This window comes from Zea mays, chromosome 10 (assembly GCF_902167145.1).
Source record: "Zea mays cultivar B73 chromosome 10, Zm-B73-REFERENCE-NAM-5.0, whole genome shotgun sequence".
NCBI lineage: Eukaryota > Viridiplantae > Streptophyta > Magnoliopsida > Poales > Poaceae > Zea > Zea mays.
In genome coordinates, this window is record NC_050105.1 from 119,114,691 (window position 1) to 119,139,641 (window position 24,951).

Here is a 24,951-nt window from a genome sequence, read left to right on the forward strand (position 1 = left end):
GAATCTTTAGGTAGTACATGCTATTGCTTTATGTGGTTTTGGGTATAGAGATACATTTTATTCATGATTATACTTTCATTATCAGTTGTTATTTACTGTTCATGTTAAGATCATTATGTTAATTGGAACATGGAGAACCACCCGGGAAAACAGTGCTACCACAAGGGTGGAATGGGACGCCCTTGGCTGACTAACTAGGAAAGCTAGTGGAGGACTACCTTACCTGAGAGGGGTAAGGGCAGTAGGGGAGTAGTCAGTGTAGGGAGGTCCTCGGGTTGATTTTGCTGCGATGGCGGTTAGGCAAGGGATTCCTGCACTGGAGCTTCCTAGAAACTGTAGTGGGTTTTCGGAAGCTAGTGGAACTTTGTAAAGGTCTCGTAGTGTTACCCTGCCTCATCTCCTCGGTAGAGGTGTATGGGATTGGCCGTCTCTTGGCAGATGGGTAACATGACTTGTGGGTAAAGATGCGCAACCTCTGTAGAGTGTAAAACTGGTATACTAGTCGTGCTCACGGTCATGAGCAGCTCGGACACTCACATGATTAATTTATGGAACTAAATTCAATTTGTCATATGCATTGCATTGAGGGTGTTGTTATTATTTTTGTTCTACTACTTAATTAGGTTTGGTATTTACTTATACTTAGTAATTGCTAATAAAATTTTGACCAACTTTAAAAGCAATGCTCAGCTTCAACCATCCTCTTTGGTAAGCCTTACCCTTCACGTGAGCTCCCACCTTTGGCGAGTTCATGCACATTATTCTCCACAACTTGTTGAGCTATGAACGTATGTGAGCTCACTCTTGCTGTCACACACCCCCACAGGTCAAGAACAGGTACCATAGGATGAGGCGCATGTAGGATGTTGTGATGAGTTCGTGAGAGGTCTAGGTCGTCGTCTCCTAGTCAACTTTGGGTTGCTGGACCGTTGTCTCCTTATAATGTAATTATTTATTTATTTTGTACAGAACTCCTGTTATGTAGTAAAGATGTGACATTCGATCCTGTGCCATGATTCATCATATGTGTGCGTCCCAGCACACCTGGTGATTATTTTGTGCCTGGGTTTTGGACCCCTAAAACCCGGGTGTGACATTACTCAAATCAGATACCGATGTGGTTTGCCATGTTGGAGCATACTATTCTAAGTTTAAAGACCCAAGTGACACATCATGCCAAGTTTAGGGACCCAAGTGACACATCATGCCACGTTGGCATCAGGTTTTGCAAACCTAGCTTTTGGATGGTTTTGCATGGGCCGAAAAGTTCGAGGACCCCTGTTTCCCTGGTTTTCTAAGTTCGGGGCCTAAATGACACAGTGTGCCAAGTTCGTTGACCGCTACTTCATTTTACTCAAAATTTGGAACAACATGATTGCTTCGTCATCTAAATGTACCAATAGAACAAAACATGTATATGTATATAGCTATAAAAGGAGACAAATTGGGGCAAAAGGTGCGTAACCAACAGAGTGTTAAGGACATGTGAAGAGGAGATAAAATTGGGCATCGCAATCACATGTGTAAATGTATATGGTTCGATCCATATAGGATTGGCAGACATTAGGAACTCAATTATGTCTGGACTTCTACATCATAGGGGAAGGGTTGAATCAATTTGTGGGTCATGCTAGAAAAGAGTTGTGGATAGAATTTATATACGTTTGTGAGCTAAAAATAAGTGTTGGCTACCATTGATGTATAGATTGGTCATACACTAGATATGGCTAGATCACTCGAGACGCCACAAGCTGAAGAACGCAAAGAGTGTCCACACGATTTCATGGTGAAGAACGATGATTTTATGAGCAAACTAGCAAAGGATAATCAGTCACATATACGTGATGAAGACCGGCCAGTTTTCGAGCAAACTAGCAAATGAGTCATCCAAGCTCTCATGTGAGACAAAGCCATTGTTATCATAGATTAGACAACAAGGTTATGACATCATCATTAATCATCAGATCAAGTGGTGAACAACAACATGGAATTGGAAGAGATTAAGACAAAGGGAATAGTAGATATAAAAAAGGTTTGGTTGGATATCGGATTACTTAATTGATCGCGGTCATTTTATAAATAGAGTGGATAGCTAGTCTTATCATAGTAGAAAACTCTTTTAGAACGTATTTTTCAAGTTTTGCATGAGTCCGAAACAGTTCATATCGAAATATAAAAGGCCATATCCAAATAGGGTGTTTTTAAGGTTTGCTAGAATTTTCGATATGTTAGAACTTCCGATATTTGTTGGAACTTTTGACATAGGGATGACCTTGGGCACCCAAGCAAATTATTTAAGTTTTTCGAAAGTTCCAACATCTCTAGCCTCTATCAGAACTTCTGACATGTGTTGGAACTTCCAAATTTAGGTCATCTTCACAAGTGCCTAACTTCTTTATCCAGACTCTAAATTGAACGTTTAATATATGTTTTAACCATCTCGAGGAGAGGAACACAATGGTAAGAACCATTTAACATTTTCATGACATTGTAAAATGGACAATTTTGGTAAATATAGCCCCCTAATTTCATATTAGATTTATGCGGACCCTAAAACATAAAAGCACCAGATAGCAACAATGTCCATTTCATCAGCTACTTAAAATTGAAGGACAATGTACAAATCAACCATGTTGTTCTAAGAGTATTATGAATATATCGACCATTGCTTGGGCATAACTTGGGCTTTTCTTAATGGATGATTACCTTGCAAGGTATTTTGCAAAGCAATGTGTAGCAACCAGTATGAAGCAATAATGCTTTAGCGACATGACTGTCTCCCATAGCAACCTTTGTTTGATCAAAAATTGACCACTTAAGTAACAAGCCTTTGGTAGTCCTTTAATATAGCTCATGTGAAAAAAATGCATTCCATTGAACACTAAAATTAGCTTTGACACTTCAATCGCAAATAATTCACAATGAGATGGAGTCCTCTAATCACCTAAATCAGTTCTAAGCTCATTCAAACAAATTTGAGCATGGTTTCACTTTCTTCCTCCAAAATCAATCCTAAGCTCATTGGAACGAATTTGAACAATATTTGACTCACTTCCTATCATTTTCGAAGCTGGATTTAGCGACTACAAAATCATACCTGTTCTAGGTGTTTGATCCATCATCGAGGTCTACCCATAATTGTTTAGAGAATACTTTTTTTCTGAATAAGTTGATTGGCTAACTAGCATGGGACATATGATCAATAAGATCATGTGCGATGAAAAATTTGTTCACGGTGAAGTTAGCACTTTGCAATTCGATTAGTACCATAGCATTTGTTCAATTATTGCATTGATTTTGAATTAAAACTAAAAGGATAAAAATGATTAAAAGTGATGAATTAAACTTATTTAAAATTTCTCGCACAAATCGAAGCCGATCAAAAAATTCCATTTGTTCCCTTCTACATATTTAGAAATGTTTTTCTATCTTCCTGTAAGACAGGAAAAGTCAATGGACAGAGGAAGTTCTTTGGATTCTCTTGCAGAAGCACAGTACAGGGAGTTCTTTGTATTCAGCATATTCACAGTCCCAAATATGAGGTGATTAAATATGCTGTGCCAATTATTTTTCCTTTGTAAACATGAATCTCTGTGCTTTGGTCATAATATCGGTAAACATGTTACTATTTGGTAGCCTTTGGTAAAATGTTACAATTTTTCTTGAGCTTTACATCCTTGTTATGGTTCTGAGGCTGTGTCCAGCAAGGTCTGATAAAGCCTTCTATTCGGTAAATGTAGCGGACGGAGACCTCCGCGACACCCCTAGCAAGGCACTCTAAATCGTGCGCTATAATCTAGAGACAACGTCGGAACGCTAAAATTGGCGGAGTTCTTTCGCCCGCTATCACAACCGCCGAGGCGTTGACTGTTTGTTCCTGCGCCAACTCGGAACCTTCAACATAGCCTCCAGTTTTCCGCCCGCACTGTTCAATCATCCAGCTTCGGTCGCCATGCTCACCGTCGCGCCGGCACGCGAGCAACACAGACGGTGGGGGAGAGCGCGGTAGGTGAGCATCGGGCCCGTTCGGTGGTGAGGGAGAGCGCGCTTGGCACCGTGAGGCCGCTCACGGCGTAGCGCCGGCGCGTGCAGCGTCGCCGCCATGCTGATCCTCATCCTCATGCCCTGCGTATTCTGCCTCTCCACCCGCGCTAGCTTGGTCTCGGGAGCAGCTGAACTGATTCCCTTCTAATGACTAGAGCAAGTGTGCACACTGGAGAATCAAGTACTTGTTATTTTCAATTTCCTTAATCTAAAGGAGCTCATGCATCAAGTACACATACGATTTTCAAAAATTGTCAAATTTCAAAAAAAATATCACTTCATTTTTGCATTGCGTACCTAAGTTAAAATTGTATTTAAATGAATATTAAAAAATAATGTAGTATACGAATTATGTAATCACTGTAGATATAAAAGATCAAATTTAGAGGACATTGCTGGAGATGAAGAAAATATAGAGGACATAATTTTTTTAGAGAGTAGTGTAACGGATAAGGAATATTATTTTAGATGATGAAATTTATAGAACCATGCTGGACACAACCTAATATTCTATGATATTACAATCGCATTTTACCTTGTTTATGGCTTGCTAACACATTGAATATGTTCTACTATTAAAATCAATGGTGTGGGTCTCCCGGATAAATCAAGGAAGAGAGTGGCAATGCTAACACATTGAATATGTTCTACTACCGTAGGGCCACAAATAAGTAAAAACCATATGCTTTATGGCTGTGTTGTGTGCTCGTAGAATAAATTCAGGGTCTATTCAATTTAAGCTCAATCCATATTGATCAAAAAAGATTGAGTGGATTTAAATTCCTAGCAAATCAAAATTGTTCCTAATCCCCTCAAACGGTTCAACCCCCGTAGAATTGGAATAATTGAACAATGCCCTACTGTTGCGAGGCTCGCCAGGAAAAATAGTGGGAAAAGCTCAAGACACAACAAGTTGAGTGTTATTTAACATGCAGAGCGCGAATTAGCCCAGTTATTCATGAGGAACTAATTCACTAATGTTGCAAACAAACTTGAGTTTATTTCATAGTAGCGATAAAAATGTCTTTTAACCTTTAGAACAAATGAAAAGAGAAGAAATTTTGAAAGATTGAAATCATATAGGAAATTTTCCTATGTGGCCATTTGGAACAAAGGATTGAGTTCCTGCAAATACTATAAAATTCCTATGCAATTGACCACTGTAGTGAGATTTTGGGGAATTTCTAACATGGGGTCCAACCTCTTGAATTTTTCCTATGGAATTGCAAGTAACATGCAACTCTATTCCTATATTTTTCATATACATATGTTTTACCAATCCTGCATTCCAAAGAAGGCCTAAAAATGTGACCATCTTTGTGAGTATGCACATATGTTTACTGCAATCCACAATAGCGACATGAATAGGAGCTTCGAGCTAGTGGGTATGAGGTGGAGTATTTTATAACAGTGGAAAGGCTATTTGGAATGCGGATATGGTAATAGCTTGGTGGGTAAATTTTGATAGTGATAAAGGAGCACTTCTTTAATGTAATAAGGGAGGCAAGTAGGATTGACTATATATACGGTAAAGCAAACACGAAGTTTGACGGCTATTGTGCATGTCAAAACAGCTAGCTATAATGATAGCTTGGTGGGTGGAGTCTTATGGTGTTAGGGTTGGGAAGCATAGGGAATTCATGTGTGCCAACAATGCACTTCATTGCTCCACATAACTTTGGTTCTAGGCACTCTAACACAGGGTTTTTGTCTTCGTTGCTATCCATAGGGTACTTGTATGGACATGAAGCCACAAATAGGGTGGATACCACTTGTCAACATGCATATACACACGTATCATGTTGGGTTAATTCATGTTCTACGTGCATGAGTGTTTACTTTGGCAAATTAACTTAATTTTGTTTCTTGCGCTACTTTACAACTTTGTTTCTATCAACAACACAATTTCTAGAGCAGTACTGTGGGGGACAGATATCTCCCGGGTCCACCGGAAGGATAAAAGACCTCACGAAAGGCCCGTGGGCCCAATAATTCGCGAGATCATCCCTTCGTGGGCCTAGGAAAGAACGCCTAGTGAAGTGGATCGACACAAGATCAGATTGACGCAAGCCTAGGCGGCCTGATGAATCCGAGCAGTGATCACAACAGTGACCCGACCTTCCCGCGCAGGAGCCCCGTACATCGGAACTGAGCGAGGATGGGTTGACTCAATTATAGGAAGATAGACTCAATCAGTTCACTATTACTTAGGCGCACGTTGTTATCATATCCGCATGTAATGCCCCACGGTCGAGTATATAAGGCCTAGGGGGCACCCCTTCAAGACGATCGACCTCATTACCTAGCCACCAACACCGGCTCTCTACGTTTCCAACACTAGAGAACCTCCTTGTAACCCACCATATAAAGTACTCACGCCAGGACGTAGGGTGTTACGCATCTCAAAGCGGCCTGAACCTGAACACAACTGTCCACTGTCTCTCGTGCATTTAGCACGAACCATCGAGCTACAGTCGATAACATCGTCCTACTCCAAAAAGCACCTTGAGGGGCAACCCCGGGTGCGCGGTCGGACCCAAAACACCGACAGCTGGCGCGCCAGGTAGGGGGTGTGTCATCGATCCAAGCTAGCTCAATGGCTGTCACCTTCCAGCGCAAGATTATCCTCCGTCCCGGGTCCGTGTTCTGCTTTGAAACTATCTCATCTGTAGCGGGTGAAGAGGGAACTCTGCATCGCATCGCGGATCCACCGGAGAGAAAATCTTCCTCAAAGGTCTCCGAGAAAATTGGAGCAAAGCAGGGAAAAGCGCAACCTCCAGCGCTCCAAGAGAAGATCACCTTCGGCAAGCTAGGAGCCGAAGGTCCATCTACCCAGAGAACTCCGCTGTCCACCTCTCCAACGGAAAAATGGACACGGATCACAAGGAAAAAGGAAGCAAATGAGGCAAAGGGTCGTCAAGCCGCTCTTTCTGTGCCTCCGTCCTCAAAGGAGGACAGAAAGAAGATCGTCGCGACAGCTGCTCCATTCTACCCCGATGTCCTCTTCATTGGGGGAAGAGTGGAATCGAATCCTATCTCCGACGACGAGCCAACTGCACCAGGAGAAGAACCTCTTCATCGAGAGTCTCGCCGGCGGAGGAACCGACACCGAAATATTCAGCGACATCACGAGGCCGGAGAAAGGGATCCGGCACAGCCTGTATCGCGAGACGAGGTCTCAGAAGTGGGAGAAACTCTGGAAGAATGGGTCCTCAGAGAAAGAAGGAACTCTCGACGACGTGACCGTCGGCAAGCTCAGGAACAGGCTGAGCAGGAAATAAGGCAACGTCGAGAGAATCCACTCTTTGGACGCAACCTGAACCCCGACTTCGCTCGAGCCATGAACACGCCGAGTGAAGTCGGTGGAGTGTTGGCTCAGATAGCTGATGGCCTCCCTCGAACTCCCGACGCTGAGGGTTATCGGCGGCTGTTCACTCAAGCAGCCAATCACCTTCTGTCCCTCGCTCATCCGCCGAACGATCTACGACACGCCATCAATAGTCGGCGAGACGCACGGAGCTCCATCAACGCTTCGCGCGAACGATGACACGAGAACGAGATCCACAGCTGGGAAGAGTACGACCGGGACCATGGCATCCCGGCACGGAGTCAGGCCACCAGGACCGAGTCAGCCACGGCTTCGACTGGTGGAACCACTCGGGAACGGTCGAGGCACCACGACAACCACTCCCCTCCCCGGGAAAGACATCATCACCGACGACAAGAAGACAGTTGTGGAGTATCGGCGCTTACTCCACGCCTCAGGGCCATTCAATGGCCCCCTAACTTCAAGGTCTCCAACGTCGACAAATATGAACCTAAGCAGGATCCGGGAGGCTGGCTGGCCGTCTATACCACTGCTGCCCGAGCCGCTGGGGAAACCGAGGACATGATGACTGCGTACTTGCCTATCGTTCTTGGGCAAGACGCGCTGCAATGGCTACGACACCTACCCCGACACTGCATCGACGACTGGAGCAACTTCAGTCAGCGCTTCATCGCCAACTTCCAATCTCTCTCTGACAAACCAGCACAACCATGGGACCTCAAATCCATCAAGCACCGGGGGACAAAACTCTCCGGTCGTACCTCAAAAGATTCCAGACCATGAGAAATCGTATCCCCGAGGTTGCGGAGGCAACAGTGATCGAGGATTTCTACCGGGGATCCAATGACTCGGCCTTCGTCGAGCCATACTACAAAAGGCGCCGACCACTTCGGAGCAGCTATTTTGGGAAGCCGACCTCTACATCACCGCCGATGAGCGAGCTCTGGACCTCATTGGAGGAATAAAGCCCGCACCGGCAGCACCGCGACGTGACGCGAACCAGCAGCCCGACAAGCGCTGGGAGAAGAGGCCTCGCGAAGAGGTCCACGCTGCCGGACCGCCTGCCTCTCGTGCCTGAGGAGGACCTCGCGGAGGCGAACATACGCTGGATGACATCCTCGACGCCCAATACCCATACCATAAGGACATGTGCCACACCCTCCGGAACTGCAGAGACTTCAAGCACTCCATGGGGAACGGCCGACCGTTCCAACCTCTACCTCCTCCCCCACCGCGAGGAGGACCAGGAGAACCGCGACAACCCCAGCAGTAGGAGGGAGGAGGTGGAGCCTTCCCACGCGTTGATAGGGAAGTCAACGTCATCTTCAGCGGACACGGATCGCAAGAAAGCAAGAGACAACAAAAACTCAACGATCGTCGGATACTGGTGGCGGCTACCGGTCCTCCCGCCCCGTACCGATGGTCTGAGCATCCGATCACCTTCACCCGGACAGATCAGTGGCTCAACTTCGACCACCCAGGCAAGTACCCGCTCCTCGTCGATCCGGTGATCCGGGAGAGCAGGGTAAAGAAGGTATTAGTGGACGGGGGAAGCAGCATCAATGTCACCTTCCCCCGGATGCTCCAAGGCTTAGGAGTCCCCCTCAAAGAGCTCCATGAGTTGGACACTCCCTTTTTCGGCATCGTGCCGACTGAAGGAGAATATCCGCTGGGCCACATCTACATGCCGGTCACCTTCGGAACTTCGGAGAACTACAGGACCGAGTTCCTGAGGTTCGAGGTGGCAAATTTCGACTGCGGATACAACGCCATCATCGAGAGGCCTGGATTGGTGAAGTTCATTGTCATTCCACATTATACATACATGATATTAAAAATGTCAGGACCACAAGGGATCATAACTGTGCGCGCCAACTTTCAAGGCGCCGTGGAATGTTTCCGAGTGGCCATTCAGGCGGCCCTCACCACCAAGCCATCGACGACTTCTTCTGCGCAGGCGAACTCAAAGCCTGAGGAAGACCTCGTGGAACCTGCGAACGAAGCTCAAGCCATGACCTCTATACGACCGACTGAAGAAACCAAGAGAATCAATCTTGGGTTCACCGACGAGCGCAAGACTGCTATCATCAGTTCCAGCCTGGGTGACAAATAGGAAGGCGCACTCATCCAGTTTCTGCAAGATAACCGAGACGTATTCGCATGGCGACCTGCGGATATGCCGGGAGTCCCGAGAGAACTGGCCGAGCACAAATTGAAGGTCTACCCCCAAGCGAGGCCGATCCGACAAAAATTACGTCGCTTCACGCCCGACAAAAGAGAAGCCATCCGTGCTGAGCTGGCTCACTTGGTCGCGGCCGGATTCATTAGAGAGGTGTTACATCCTGAGTGGTTAGCTAATCCTGTTCTTGTACTAAAAAAGAATAAGGTGGATTGGCGCATGTGCGTTGACTATACGGATCTCAACAAACACTGTCCGAAGGATCCCTTCGGACTTCCTAGGATCGACCAAGTGGTGGACTCGACCGCCGGGTGTTCTGTGTTGTCTTTCTTGGATTGTTACTCCGGGTATCATCAGATTAGCTTGGCGAAAGAGGACGAGGAAAAAACAGCATTCATCACCCCGTTCGGAGCTTTCTGCTATACCTCCATGTCGTTCGGCCTCAAAAACGCTGGAGCGACTTATCAGAGAGCTATCCAGACATGCTTAGCCGACCACTGGGGCAAGCGTGTGGAAGCTTATGTGGATGATGTGGTGATCAAGACGAAGAATTCAGAAAACTTCATTGAAGATTTACAGCTGGTCTTCAATAGTCTACGGCGATATCGATGGAAGCTTAACCTCGAAAAATGTGTCTTCGGAGTACCGGCAGGAAAGTTGCTCGGGTTTATTGTCAGCCACCGGGGAATTGAGGCCAATCTGGAAAAGATCGAGGCTATCATGAGAATGGAAGCACCACGATCATAGAAAAAAGTACAAAGGCTTACCGGATGCATGGCAGCTCTAAGCAGATTCATATCACGGCTGGGAGAAAAAGGCTTACCGTTCTATAAGTTGCTCAAGAAGGTGGACGAATTCCAGTGGACTCGAGAAGCACAGAAAGCTCTAGATGCGTTGAAGAAATTCTTGACAACACCACCAATGCTAAAACCACCTCGCCGAGCCTCGCCGACTCAACGAGCTGAAGACCTTCTATTATACATCTCTTGCACGACTCACGTGGTGAGCACCGCGTTGGTAGTCGAGCGAGTAGAGGGAGGGCATGCATACCTAGTACAACACCCTGTCTACTTCATTAGTGAAGTCCTAGGTCCCTCGAAGAAGAAATACCCTCAAGTTCAGAAATTATTATATGCAGTACTTCTAACTGCACGCAAGCTCCGTCACTACTTCGACGACCACAAAGTCATAGTAATCACTGGATTTTCGATAGGAGATATTCTTCACAATAAAGAAGCCATCGGAAGAATAGCCAAGTGGGCCTATGAACTGGGATCTCATGACATTGAATTTCGACCTAGCACTGCCATCAAAACTCAAGCACTGGTTGACTTCGTATCCGAGTGGACCGAGCAACAGGTGCCGGATAACCCAGAAACTGCAGAACTATGGCAAATGTATTTTGATGGCTCGTTGAAGCTGCAGGGAGCAGGAGCAGGGATTCTCTTTATTGCACTTGGAGGTGAACAACTCAAATATGCTCTTCAATTGTTATTTCCAGCATCCAACAATGCAGCAGAATACGAAGCTCTAATTTATGGACTGAACATTGTCATATCACTGGGTATCAAGAGACTGATGGTATATGGAGATTCTCTAGTGGTCATAAGTCAGATAAACAAAGAATGGGATTGCTCGAATGATTCCATGGGAAAATACTGCTGCTGTCCTGAAACTAGAAGACAAATTTGAAGGTCTGGAATTTCATCATGTGGAGAAAGATCGCAACACGGCAGCTGATATATTGTCCAAGCTAGGATCCAGTCGGACTCATTTCCCGCCTGGAGTTTTTGTTCAAGAAATATTGCATCCGAGCATTTCACTAGATCGGGCGGAGGAATGTAGTGCTCTGAGCCAACCGGAGTCAAATTCTGATGACTGGAGGGAGCTGATCATCAAGTACATAAAAAATGAGGACGAACCAGATGACAAAAATACAGCAGAACGAGTTGCAAGGCAGTCAGCTCATTATACTCTCATTGGGGAAATGCTATACAGAAGGGGCACATCAGGAGTCCTCATGAAATGCATTCGCTCAGCCACCGGAAAGCAACTGCTAGAAGAGGTTCATGCTGGGCAATGCGGGATACACGCAGCATCTAGGGCCCTGGTTGGGAAGGTCTTCAGGTCGGGTTTCTACTAGCCAACAACAAAGAGTGATGCAGCCGAGTTAGTCCAGAGGTGCGAAGCCTGACAGTACTTGTCAAAACAGCAACATCTACCAGCACAGCAACTGCAAACCATACTCGTAACTTGGTCGTTCGCATGCTGGGGATTGGATATGATTGGACCTTTCAAGAAAGCTCAACGAGGATACACTCATGTACTGGTTGCTATCGACAAATTCACTAAATGGATAGAGTTCAAACCCATTGCTTCTCTAACTTCAGCCAAGGCAGTGGAATTCATACAAGACATAATATTTAGGTTTGGAATACCGAATAGCATCATAACCGACCTGGGATCCAATTTCACAAGCTCAGAGTTCTTTGATTTCTGCAAGCAAAAGAGCATTCAGATCAAATATGCCTCGGTGGCGCACCCAAGAGCCAACGGGCAGGTAGAAAGAGCCAATGGGATGATATTGGAAGCGCTTAGAAAGAAAGTCTTTGACAAGAATGAAAAGTTCGCAGGAAAGTGGATCAAAGAGCTGCTGTATGTTGTTTGGAGCCTGAGAACTCAACCTAGTCGAGCCTTGCATGGAAACACACCTTTCTTTATGGTCTATGGTTCGGAAGCAGTGCTACCTGCTGATCTCAAGTTTGGGGCGCCAAGGTTAATCTTCGAAAACATAGCAGAAGCTGAAGCTACTAGACTGGAGGATGTCGATATACTAGAAGAAGAACGATTGAATATGGTGATTCAGTCAGCCCGATATCAGCAAACTCTAAGGCGCTATCATGACAAGGCCATACGGAATCGATCCTTTGCAGTGGGAGACCTCGTCCTTCGCCGAATTCTAACGGGGGAGAGACGGCACAAACTGTCGCCACTATGGGAAGGACCGTTAATAGTAGCAGAAGTCACTCGGCCTGGATCATATCACCTTACTCAAATGGATGGCACGGAAATTGGGAACTCATGGAACATAGAACATCTCAGAAAGTTTTACCCCTAGCTATATCTCAAAAGCTATTGGGACGACAATGTACTCTGTAAACTGGGAAATATATCATCAATAAAAAGACTTCAAAGGCACTCAAATTGTTCGTTGTCAACCTGCATGCTTACTTAACTCGGGGTGACCACTATACCCTACTATCGGAGCAATCGGCTTAAGTCGACAATGACTTAAGGCGGTGCGACATGCTCACGCTTACTTAACTCAGGGTGACCACTATACCCTACTAACGGAGCAATCGGCTTAAGTCGGCAACGACTTAAGGCGGTGCAACATGCTCACGCTTACTTAACTCGGGGTGACCACTATACCCTACTATCGGAGCAATCGGCTTAAGTCAACAATGACTTAAGGCAGTGCAACATGCTCGCGCTTACTTAACTCGGGGTGACCACTATACCCTACTATCGGAGCAATCGGCTTAAGTCGACAATGACTTAAGGCGGTGCGACATGCTCGCGCTTACTTAACTCGGGGTGACCACTATACCCTACTAATGGAGCAGTCGGTTTAAGTCGGTAATGACTTAAATCGGCACAATATACTCGCGTCCACTTAATCCGACATGAGCACGTTTGCAATTACTCATCTTAGGGCGACCTCTATGCCCCGCGAAATACGAAGAAATTTCAAAACCATCATACTGCATTTACTTCTGCGGTGATAGATACGATTGTATTCTAACAACGAAAAAGTAATAACGGCATTCAGTACTGAAAAATGTTTTTCGATGGAATATCTGAGCACACTAACCATGTATACAAAACATTCAGTGTTTCTATTTGGTAATGTTCTTCTCAGGAGCGACTGACGAAGAAGGGCGACTTGAAGAATCTGGAGCGGCATTCACGTCAGCCACTATGTCGTCAGGAACAACCACACCGGGTCTCCTCATCAGGATCCGCCCCGCGCGAACAGCTTTGTCCATAGCTTTGTCGCGCTGGGCCCTTAGGGTAACAGAAGTCTCTTCAGTAGTTTTGACAGCCAACCGAGCAGTTTCTAGCTCCTGGACGACTGATTTCTTGGAAGCACGCAGATCCTTGATGATAGTATCCTTGTTCGACACCAATTGCCTGAGGCGAATCATATCATCCAAGGACTCTTGCAGTTTATAACGATGATTATCCAAATCTTCCATGGTGAAGCGATGACTCCTCTCCAAGATGGTCAATGAGTTGCTGGCGTCCCGATATAGCTTGTCAAGGTTGTCACGAGAAGTGGCAAGAGCACGTTTTTCCTCCTACAGACAAGAATCAGTTTCTCCAACGTCAAGCAAGCACTAAGAACACAGCAGACAAAGCCAAGTAAAACTTAATTCACTGGTCACCTTTTCAGAGTCAAGCTGAGCATGGAGAGTGGAGATCAGTGTGTTAGCATCATTCAGAGAAGCAGAAACCCGGGCCAATTCAGTGTGACCTTGAGAATATTTTTCTTCAAGATCAGAGTATCGCCGAGCCATATCTATCAAGAAATAGTCAAGCAAGGGTGTTCAGCTAAAAAGCAGATTAATCAAGTAGCCAAGGAAGAAACAAAGGGCACTAACCAGCATTTGCCATCTCCAAATCAGATATCTGCCGCTGAAGTAGCACTGGATTCCAATGCGTCAAGGACAGAGCCCTTTCCGGGATAGAAGCACCCTGCGACTTCAGCTGACCAGCCATTTCGTCAACCAATGCCTGACGACAAAAAACAGATGAGTGTAAAGAACAATATCACACCCGGGATACAGCTAGATCAGGAAAGACCAAATTACTTGGAGGTTGGAGAAAAACGAAGAAACTCCCAAGTCGTGGGAAGTCAAGTGATGGCTCGATGAAGGATCACCAACCGGAACAACTAGCAATGCATCAGTGGGGACCAAGTTAGTGTCATCAGCAGAAATCAAAACTCTGTCATCAGGAGCGCCGGCCTCTAAGGCGACTCCCTGACCTGAAGCTTGAGCTGCTGCCAGGCAACTAGAATGCGGAGGAGAAGACCCTACGTGAACATCCATGGAAGTATGAGAGGGAGAATCAACTCGGACACCCTCGGGGGCTAGGTCATAGCTCGCGCTACCCATCTGAGCCGGATCATCCCCGGCAACACCCTCGGGGACTGGGTAAGCGCTAGCGCCATCCTTGAGGGTTGAATCCTCTGTAACAGCCACCTCTAAGGCTGAAGGACCTTCAACCACTTCCACAGGAGCAGGGCAATCCAGACCAGCCTCCTGACCCTTAAGACTACGATCCAAGGTCGATGAGGCACGGGACGCCGCATGGGATAACTCCAACCCGGCATTAGGCACACCGGCGCAAACTTCCATCATTCCACCATCTGCCGGCTCTGACAATAGATCTTCAGGGACCATGTCTTCAAGAGTCTGATCAAAGTTTGCCAGAGACAATTCTTGCAGACCAATGAGGGCAGACAAAGCTGGAGAAGGAACACCACTACTTTCCCCGCTAGCTATGTAGTGTCGGCTGTTCTTCCGAAATAAAGGGATTTCATCCTCTTCTTCCTCATCTTCATCAAAAATGCGGGCAGTACACCCATTGGGATCAGCATCAGTCGGGTCACACCCATTGGGATCAACATCATCGAGGTCACACCCATTGGGGTCAGGATCAGTCGGGTCACACCCATTGGGATCAGCCTCAGCAAAACCGGCACTGTCACTTCCTCAGCAGTAGGAGCAGAAGGACCGGCATCCTGATCCAAGCATGACACTCAGCGAAGACGTCTCTTTTTCTTTTTCTTCCCCTCAGCAGGAGAAGTTGGTTGAGTGGCGGTGAGGACGCTTCGGACGAACACTATCAGACCTCTGAATATCCAAAGCTTTGCCAGCCTGTGTGATGGGCGCTACAACCAGTTTTTCAGCAGGAGCTGCGTCAGAGGAATCGTCAACCAACATATCCAGTATGGCACTTATCTTTGCATCACTTGGATTCAAAGGTACCTCGAAATGAACCTACCTCCTGTCGTCAGGGATTTCACCAAGTGAGGCAACCAAAGCACTAACCTCTTCGAGAGAGGGTCGCACTCTAAGGCCCAAACCGCTATCACCAGCAGGAGGAATTGACATAAAACTGGTAAAAGCCTTGGAAGGAGGCAGATTCCAGGCTGAGTATGCAACAGGAGCGCCAATATTCGACACCTTGCCCCTGAGTATCATCTCGAGCTGGCTCACCAAATCCACAGCAGGAATCCTTCTGTTGGTAACCCGGGTTGAATCAGCGAGGCCTCGATACAGATAAGCCGGGTATGCTCTGTCTTTTAGTGGCTGAATGTTCTTGAAAATGAAATCGGCAACCACAGCTTCTGCAGTCAGACCCCTCTCTTTCAACAATCCAACCTCAGCAAGTAGAGCCCCTGCCTCAGCCACCTCCAGGTCTATGGGGGATTCGGTCCAGCTTGGAGTGCGAACATCTGGCTGTCTCCCAGACCGTGGGGGAGGGAATTCCCGAGATTCTCCACGATAAACCATTCTAGGCGCCATCCTTTGATGTTGTCCTTAAGTGGGATGTCAAGGTACTCGGTTTTCCTCCCGTGGCGCATCTCCAAACTCGCACCCCCACAAGCTGGTGCTGCCCTCCGGCCATCCCAGGCCGGCAGTGGTACAAGTACTTTCATAGGCCGAAGTGTGGCAGAATACCAAGGAAAGCTTCGCACAAGTGAACAAAAACGGAAACTTACAGAATGGAATTAGGATTCAGATGGGTCAGATTCAAGTGATAGAAATCAAGGAGACTGCGGAAAAAAGGAGAAATGGGAAGAGCAAGGCCGCGGATGAGAAAAGGAACGTAAATGACGGATTCATGGGTGTCTTCTGTCGAAACAGTGACCCCACGGCAGATCCGCCAAGAACAGAGCTCCTTCGAAGAAAGAACTCCGATGGATACGAGATGGAAAAGGTCAGATTCAGAGACGACAAACATGTGGTTACCTACGAAAGGCAACTGACTGTTGGGATCGATAGGAGGAATGATTGCGACAGACGAACTCTGGGCTTTCCGCTTGGGCGTCATCTCAACCTTGCTAGCGAGCGGAGCGGAGGCAGTATTGCGAAAAAGCAAAACTAGGGCACAGAATGCAGAGGTGTGCGATAGTGCAGTACATATGGGGTTTTCCCGGGCTAGACACCAATTCTAAAAAGCGCCCAGTCATCACCTAGCCGTTATTTCTAAAACGCTGGCGTGCCATGTCATCACTCGGTCGTTATTTCCAAAACAGCCGACGCGGCCCAATTTAACCCAGCTGTTATTTCTAAAAACGCTGATGTTACCAGACTTCACTCGGCCACTATTTCCAAAGCGGCCGATGTGGCCCGTTATCATTCGGCTGTTACCTCTAAAACGCTGACATCACCAGCAACCGCTCGGTCGTTATTTCTAAAACACCGGCGTGGCCCGTTATCACTCGACTGTTACTTCTAAAATGCCAACGTCGCCAGCAGTCGCTCGGCTGTTATTCCTAAAGCAGTGACGTGGCTCCAAAGGATTCGGATGTTACCTCTAAAACACCGACATCACCAGTAACCGCTCGGTTGTTACTTCTAAAACATCGACGTGGCCCGCTATCACTCGGCTGTTATTCCTAAAGCGGTAACGTGACCCCAAAGGACTCGGTCGCTACCACTAAAGCGCTGACATCGTGAAGAAGGTAGTCTAAAATGCAACTCGACGGTTCTAAGTTGCTACTCAAGCGTTAAATCCGAAAACAACATCTGCAATAAGCATAAATACGGTTGACGATTGACAGAGAGGCAAAATGGTGCACACAGAATGGGGCGAAATCCTTCTTCATTATCAAAGGGGAGCATTACCGAACTTACAAATCAACTCATTATGAGCTGATATCCTCCCTACTACTACATCATATTTCACTACACTATACTACTAACTACTACTACATTATTTCACTAATACTACTTCTACTACTAATCTATACTAATAATTAAAACCAGTGGCATCTAGCCACTGGCCTTGTTGCTGCCCTTGCTGCTGCCCTTGCTGCCGTCGCCGCCGTCACCGTCGCTTTCGTCGCCGTCACCGCTGCCATCACCATCGCCTCCGTCGCCGTCGCCGTCATCGCCATCGCCGTCACCGCCGTCCTCCTCGGACGAGTCCGAGGAGTTCTTCTAGTCCGAGGAGTACTCCGACCCATCCGAGCCCTCGAGCCCGGCGCGCTCGACGGCCCGAATGTAGGTCCACACCTCTGCGGCGATCCCCTGGGAGTCGTCTGAGTCGTCAGACGATGCCGGGGGAGAGGCGGGGACCGGAGAGCCCTCTGACTCGGAGGAGAACTCCTGCGAGTACTCTGAGTCGCTGAAGTCCTCCGAGGGAGGAGTCGGCTCACGTTTTCGCTTATCACCGGAGTGATGGGAAGAACTGCCACCTTTCTTGCTCTTACCCATGGTGGAGTAGAAGGAAAGTGGAGAGAGTAAGCAACGAGCAGCAGAAAGAGATGTGAAGACACCGGAGAAGCAAGAACACTATTTATAGAAGGAGAAGGCAACCGCTCACCTCCTACCACGGCCACTGAACAGTCGCAAAAATTCAATATGCAATTCAAACCATCTAGAAACACGTCAGGCGGCTGACGCCGTTCCACGTAACACGACACCCATTGGGACTCCAGTCAACTGCTCGGGCGATATGATTACACCCGTGGTCATGTCAAGTTACTACTCAGAAGCAGTTTGCTAAACGCTCAGCGCACCAAGCCGTCCCTTGCCTACACCCATTGGGGGGGACGTCCAGGAATTTTCAATAGATTTTCCCAAGCAGTCACACCCATACAATATACGCAATGAATACCTCAAGACAGAAGGAAGATATCAACAAGGATCAAAGGAAAGCCAAATATAGCTGATGAAGTACAAGTCTAATCGACCGAAGCATTGAAGCATGAAGTGATAGGAAGACTAGCCAAAGGCCATCTATCGAACGTCCAATCAGTCGCAGATCAAATAAATTGCCAGACCTAGCAAGACATGGATAGATCTTGTGCTCGATTCTGAAGACAAAAACGAATGCTGACCTCTAAAGCATAATGTTGATGATATAATTCTGATCTCTAAAGCATTATGTGGATTCCAATATGACAGTGAAGACCTTTGAGCGGATTATTTTCAAAAATCCACTCAAAGCTCGGGGGCTACACCCATTGGGTGCACCTTCGGTGCACCCAATGAATCATCTACCCCGAGAAGCAGAATGCTAACCTCTAAAGCATATGGTGAAGCTAAGACAAGACTGACTTCTGAAAAAGCACAAAGGGAAGATAAAAGTGATTCTCGAAGACTTAAAATGAAGACCTTCGAGTGGATTATTTACAAAAATCCACTCGAAGCTCGGGGGCTACACCCATTGGGTGCACCGGTGCACCCAATGAAATTCGAGTCCTAAAAAATCAAAATGCTGACCTCTAAAGCATAAACTCAAGGCAGAACATCAAGTTTTGAAGAGTAATAACGGAAGAAGGCAGTAAAAGATCGTTTTTACTGGATCACTCAGAGTACAGGAGCAATGTCCCAGCGGACTTACTTTCGAATTATTCCTTATCAAAATTAAAAAACTGCAAGCTGGACCTTGGATCTTCGGGCCGGTTATTTTAAAATCAACCCAAAGATCGGGGGCTTGTGGGGGACAGATATCCCCCGGGTCCACCGGAAGGATAAAAGACCTCACGAAAGGCCCGTGGGCCCAATAATTCGCGAGATCATCCCTTCGTGGGCCTGGGAAAGAACGCCTATTGAAGTGGATCGACACAAGATCAGATTAACACAAGCCTAGGCGGCCTGATGAATCCGAGCAGTGATCACAACAGTGACCCGAACTTCCCGCGCAGGAGCCCCGTACATCGGAACTGGGCGAGGATGGGTCGGCTCAATTATAGGAAGATAGACTCAGTCAGTTCACTATTACTTAGGCGCATGTTGTTATCATATCCGCATGTAATGCCCCACGGTCGAGTATATAAGGCCTAGGGGGCACCCCTTCAAGACGATCGACCTCATTACCTAGCCACCAACACCGGCTCTCTACGTTTCCAACACTAGAGAACCTCCTTGTAAACCACCATATAAAGTACTCACGCCAGGACGTAGGGTGTTACGCATCTCAAAGCGGCCCGAACCTGAACACAACTGTCCACTGTCTCTCGTGCATTTAGCACGAACCATCGAGCTACAGTCGATAACATCGTCCTACTCCAAAAAGCACCTTGAGGGGCAACCCCGGGTGCACGGTCGGACCTAAAACACCGACAAGTACAGCTTAGGCATGATAACCGGTACATACTCAGTGGGAGCGTACCCCCTCCTCCCAATATTCTCTTAACATAGCAGCGGTGACAGTGATCTTGACACTGGTCAAAAACAAGAAAGGGGTAGCATAGAGCCCATGGTCATTGCACGCACATGAACTTTACCACTGCTAAAATGATTTCCAAAGACGATCGAAATAGGTTTTTAGAGGTGCTCAAATCGTTTTGTTTAGTAGTTCTTGGTTGTCCCGCGAACGCCACTCTCTCTTTGTATTTCGCTGCTACTACTGTTTAGCCATCAATAACCATCATGTTGTATTAGGTTATATCCAACGATATTCTCTATATTTGTTTTTTACGGACTTCTTTAAAAGATCACCTCCTATATATTTCATTTCTCACCAACAATGTTCTCTACTAATCTCGTCCCATATATATCAAAGACTCATAATAGTGACATATTTTGCTCTAGATTTTATATGTACGTATTTGACATACCCTCAAATATCTTATACATGTTTTAGTTATGCTCAAATTGTTCTCTAAAGTATACAAATGGACCAATGAGATGAGATAGTGTATATGGAGAGGAGTAAAATGCAGTAGTGGGAACTTGGCACGCTGGGTCACTTGGGTCACTGAACTCAGAAAACTATCAAAGCGGGTGCTCTAACATAGTGGGATCATGTGTGATGAAAATTTTGTTCACGATGAAGTTAGCACTTTGCAATGTGATTAGTACCATAGCATTTGTTCAATTATTGCATTGATTTTGAATTAAAACTAAAAGGATAAAGATGATTAAAAGTGAGATGAATTAAACTTATTTAAAATTTCTCGCACAAATCGAAGCCGATCAAAAAATTCCATTTGTTCCCTTCTATATATTTAGAAGTGTTTTTCTATCTTCCTGTGAGACAGGAAAAGTCAATAGACAGAGAGAGTTCTTTGGATTCTCTTGCAGAAGCCCAGTACAGGGAGTTCTTTGTATTCAGCATATATGAAGTCCCAAATATGAGGCGATTAAATATGCTCTGCCAATTATTTTTCCCTTGTAAACATAGATCGCTATGCTTTGGTCATAATATCGATAAACATGTTACTATTTGGTAGCCTTCGGTAAAATGTTACAATTTTTTTTGAGCTTTACATCCTTGTTATGGTTCTGAGGTTGTGTCCGGCAAGGTCAGGTAAAGCCTTCTGTCCGGTAAATATAGGGCCTGTTTGGTTCCCTGTATCCAACCATACAAGGCCCATGGGATGTAAAATTCATCTGGCTCCTGTTGTTTGGTTACCTGAATATATGTTTGGACTAGGCTAACACACCAGCCTCAGCCAGGCCCATGACATACGCACAATTTCCACGTTCGTGAGGAACCAGGCTCTGTGCGTGCATATGCGGATGGAGACATCCGCGACGTCCTAGCAAGGCACTCTAAATCGTGCGCTATAATTTAGAGACAACGTCGGAGACGCTAAACTTGGCGGAGTTCTTTCCCGCTATCACAACCGTCGAGGCGTTGACTGTTTGTTCCTGCACCAACTCGGAACCTTCAGCGCAGCCTCCAGTTTTTCGCCCGCACTGTTCAATCATCCAACTTCGGTAGCCACGCTCATCGTCGCGCCGGCACGCGAGCAACACAGACGGTGGGGAGAGCGCGGTAGGTGAGCATCGGGCCCGTTCGGTGGTGGGGAAGAGCGCGCTTGGCACCGTGAGGCCGCTCACGGCGCAGCGCCGGTGCGTGCAGCGTCGCCGCCGTGCTGATCCTCATCCTCATGCCCTGCGTATTCTGCCTCTCCACCCGCGCTAGCTTGGTGTCGGTCTCGGGAGCAGCTGAACTGATTCGCTTCTACTGACTAGAGCAAGTGTGCACACTGGAGAATCAAATACTTGTTATTTTCAACTTCCTTAATCTAAAGTAGCTCATGCATCAAATACACATGTGATTTTCAAAAATTGTCAAATTTCAAAAAAAAATCACTTCATTTTTGCATTACGTACATAAGTTAAAATTGTATTTAAATGAATATTAAAAAATAATGTAGTATATGAATTTTGTAATCACTGTAGATATAAAGAACCAAATTTAGGGGTACGTTTCTGGAGATAGAGAAAATATAGAGAACATAATTTTTTAGAAGTGCTGTAAAAAGATAAGAAATATTCTTTTAGATGATGAAATTTAGAGAATTCTGCTGAACACAGCCTAATATTCTATGACATTATAATCGCATTTTGCCTTGTTTATGACTTGCATGCTGTTGGCACCTGTTTCTTTGGATGCATTCTGTTATGCATCAATCTTTGTTACCAAAATACTTGTTCCAGCCAGCTGAAGGCCGACAAATGATTTCAGTCAAACAAAAAACAGATGCAATAACTTGGGAGAAATATTTAAGCCTCTAAAAAATTGTTGTGTACTATATTATTTTTTGTACAAGCCTCAGAAGAGCTCAGTTTCTTTTCTTTTTTGTAAGATGTACATGAACAATATAGCGTCAGATGTATCTTCTTATACTTTGTAATATGAGCTTTTTTTTCTTATTCTAGTATTTGTAATATGAGCTTTAATTTTGTCCATGTATCTTCTTATACCTTGTACTTGTATACTTTTATCGTATGAAATGATGAATAAAAGGGACGGATATGTGTATATTTTTATCAGATGCAATCTGTTGGGGGTCTTCGTCTTCCGAAGGTCGTCAAAAATATGATTAACAATGTTTCCCAAGCATAATATATGTACAGGAACTTTCGGACTCGGGATGAAACTGTACACAATATGGAAAGCAAGATCGGAACGAAGGTTGAACTAGTGTCGAAGCTGTGCACAAGAAAGCTTCGGCTCGGTAGCAGAAAGATGAACCGACTTAAGGAGGAAAAGGCTATCTAGTCCTCGACAGATTGTTATTAAGTCGATAGTGAATATGAAGGACATGAATGTAATTTTACGCATGCTGTGTCCTATGCCTATAAATAGATGAACAGTACCCCCGTACTGTTCACGCTGACTTGTATTTGCTCGCGCGCCACACTAGCATCTTTGTCTTCTATCAAGCCGGAGGTATAAATGTAATTCAATATTGTTCTTATTTATTCGTGACTATATGAAATGGATATATAAATGATGTTATATGATTATTCATGTTATTTCACATGTTTCGTATACTTCTTTCTTCATAAACGTAAAATATGATGATGAAGGTATGTTCTTCGTGACCTTCGTCCGAAAATCATTATGTCCTAAGGGAAATAATGCTTTGAAGAACGAAGGTCATTAACCATTAACCTCCTTTTGTGTTGCCTTGTTTTTAATTCATAGCATTTGAGAATAAGTGCCCAACATTGGCGCCCACCTTCGATGTACTCACTTCCACAATCTTCGGCAAAGCATCAACCTTCGTCATGCGGCCGAAGAAGATAACAGCACCAGGGGCTGCACTGCAGCCACTGGACACAAACCAGGAGACTCTCTCTCTCTCTCTCTCCGAGAGGCCAGAAGCCAAAAAAGGAAAGCCACCAGTCCAACACTTCGGGAGGAGGAGCAGTTGGACCAGGAGATCAGGGACATGGAAATCATCCACCAGCAGGTGCAAAAAAAGAAGGAGAAGATGGCTCGGTTGATCGACCTTCAAAAGAAGATCGATGAAGCTACTGAGGAAGTGCGTCATCTTACTCAAGATGACCATGACCGAAGGCCCCAACACAGGGAGCTTCGTCAAAAGGGCTCATTCAACGAAGATGAGTGGTACGATGATTTTAATCACGGTACATTTACTTTTGATGATGCTTCTCCCTTGGCAGCAGAGTTGCAGGCTATCCCATGTCCACAATCCTACAAGCCACCCTAGCTACCCATGTACGATGGGCACTCAGACCCAAAGCAATTCTTAATGAGCTATGAGGCAACAATATCTTCATACGGAGGCAACACAGCTGTCATGGCAAAGTCCTTCGTCATGGTAGTCCGAAACGTGGCCCAGACATGGTATTCTTCTCTTCGGCCAGGGACAATCACGTCATGGCAGAAGCTCAAGGACATGCTGGTTACCAGTTTTCAAGGCTTTCAAACGAAGCCAGTCATAGCTCAGGCCTTGTTTCAGTGCACACAAGACCATGAGGAATACCTTCAGGCGTATGTCCGAAGGTTCTTGCGACTGAGAGCACAAGCGCCCATAGTGCCCAATGAAATCGTCATTGAGGCCATGATCAAGGGTCTTTGCCAGGACCTACGGCTCAATACTGAGAGCACCTAGAGGGGGGTGAATAGGTGATCCTGAATAAATCAAATACTAATAGCCACAAAACTTGGTTAAGTGTTAGTACGGCTAAGTAGCGAGCTCTTGCGAACACACAAGTAATCACAGAAAAGCAATCACAAGAGACACGCGAGTTTATCCCGTGGTTCGGCCAAGTAACATTTGCCTACTTCCACGTTGTGGCATCCCAATGGACGAGGGTTGCACTCAACCCCTTTCAAGTGATCCAATGATCAACTTGAATACCACGGTGTTCTTCTTTCTTAGACTTTCTCCCGTTTTCGAGGAATCTCCACAACTTGGAGCCTCTCGCCCTTACAATTGATGATCACAAAGAAGCACGGAAGTAAGGGAGGGGAGAGCAACACACACAAGACTCAAAACGAGAGCACAATCACGCACACAAGTCACAACTCGAGCTCAAAACACAACGCAAGGAGTTCTCAACTCAAATGGAGCATAAGTCACTATCTCAAAGAATTGAATACGTGAGAATGGAGTCTTGGAGTCTTAGGATCTTTCTTGTAAGCTTGGGTGACTCCTCCATATGCCTAGGGGTCCCTTTTATAGCCCCAAGGCAGCTAGGAGCCGTTGGAGATCAACAAGGAAGGCCATTCTTGCCTTCTGTCGGGTGGCACACCGGACAGTCTGGTGCGCCACCGGACAGTCACTGTAGATGGTCCAGTGCGCATCTCCTTCCTTTTCTGGCGCAGACGACCGTTGCACCTTGGCATCGGTTGGCACACCGGACACTGTCCGGTGCACACCGGACAG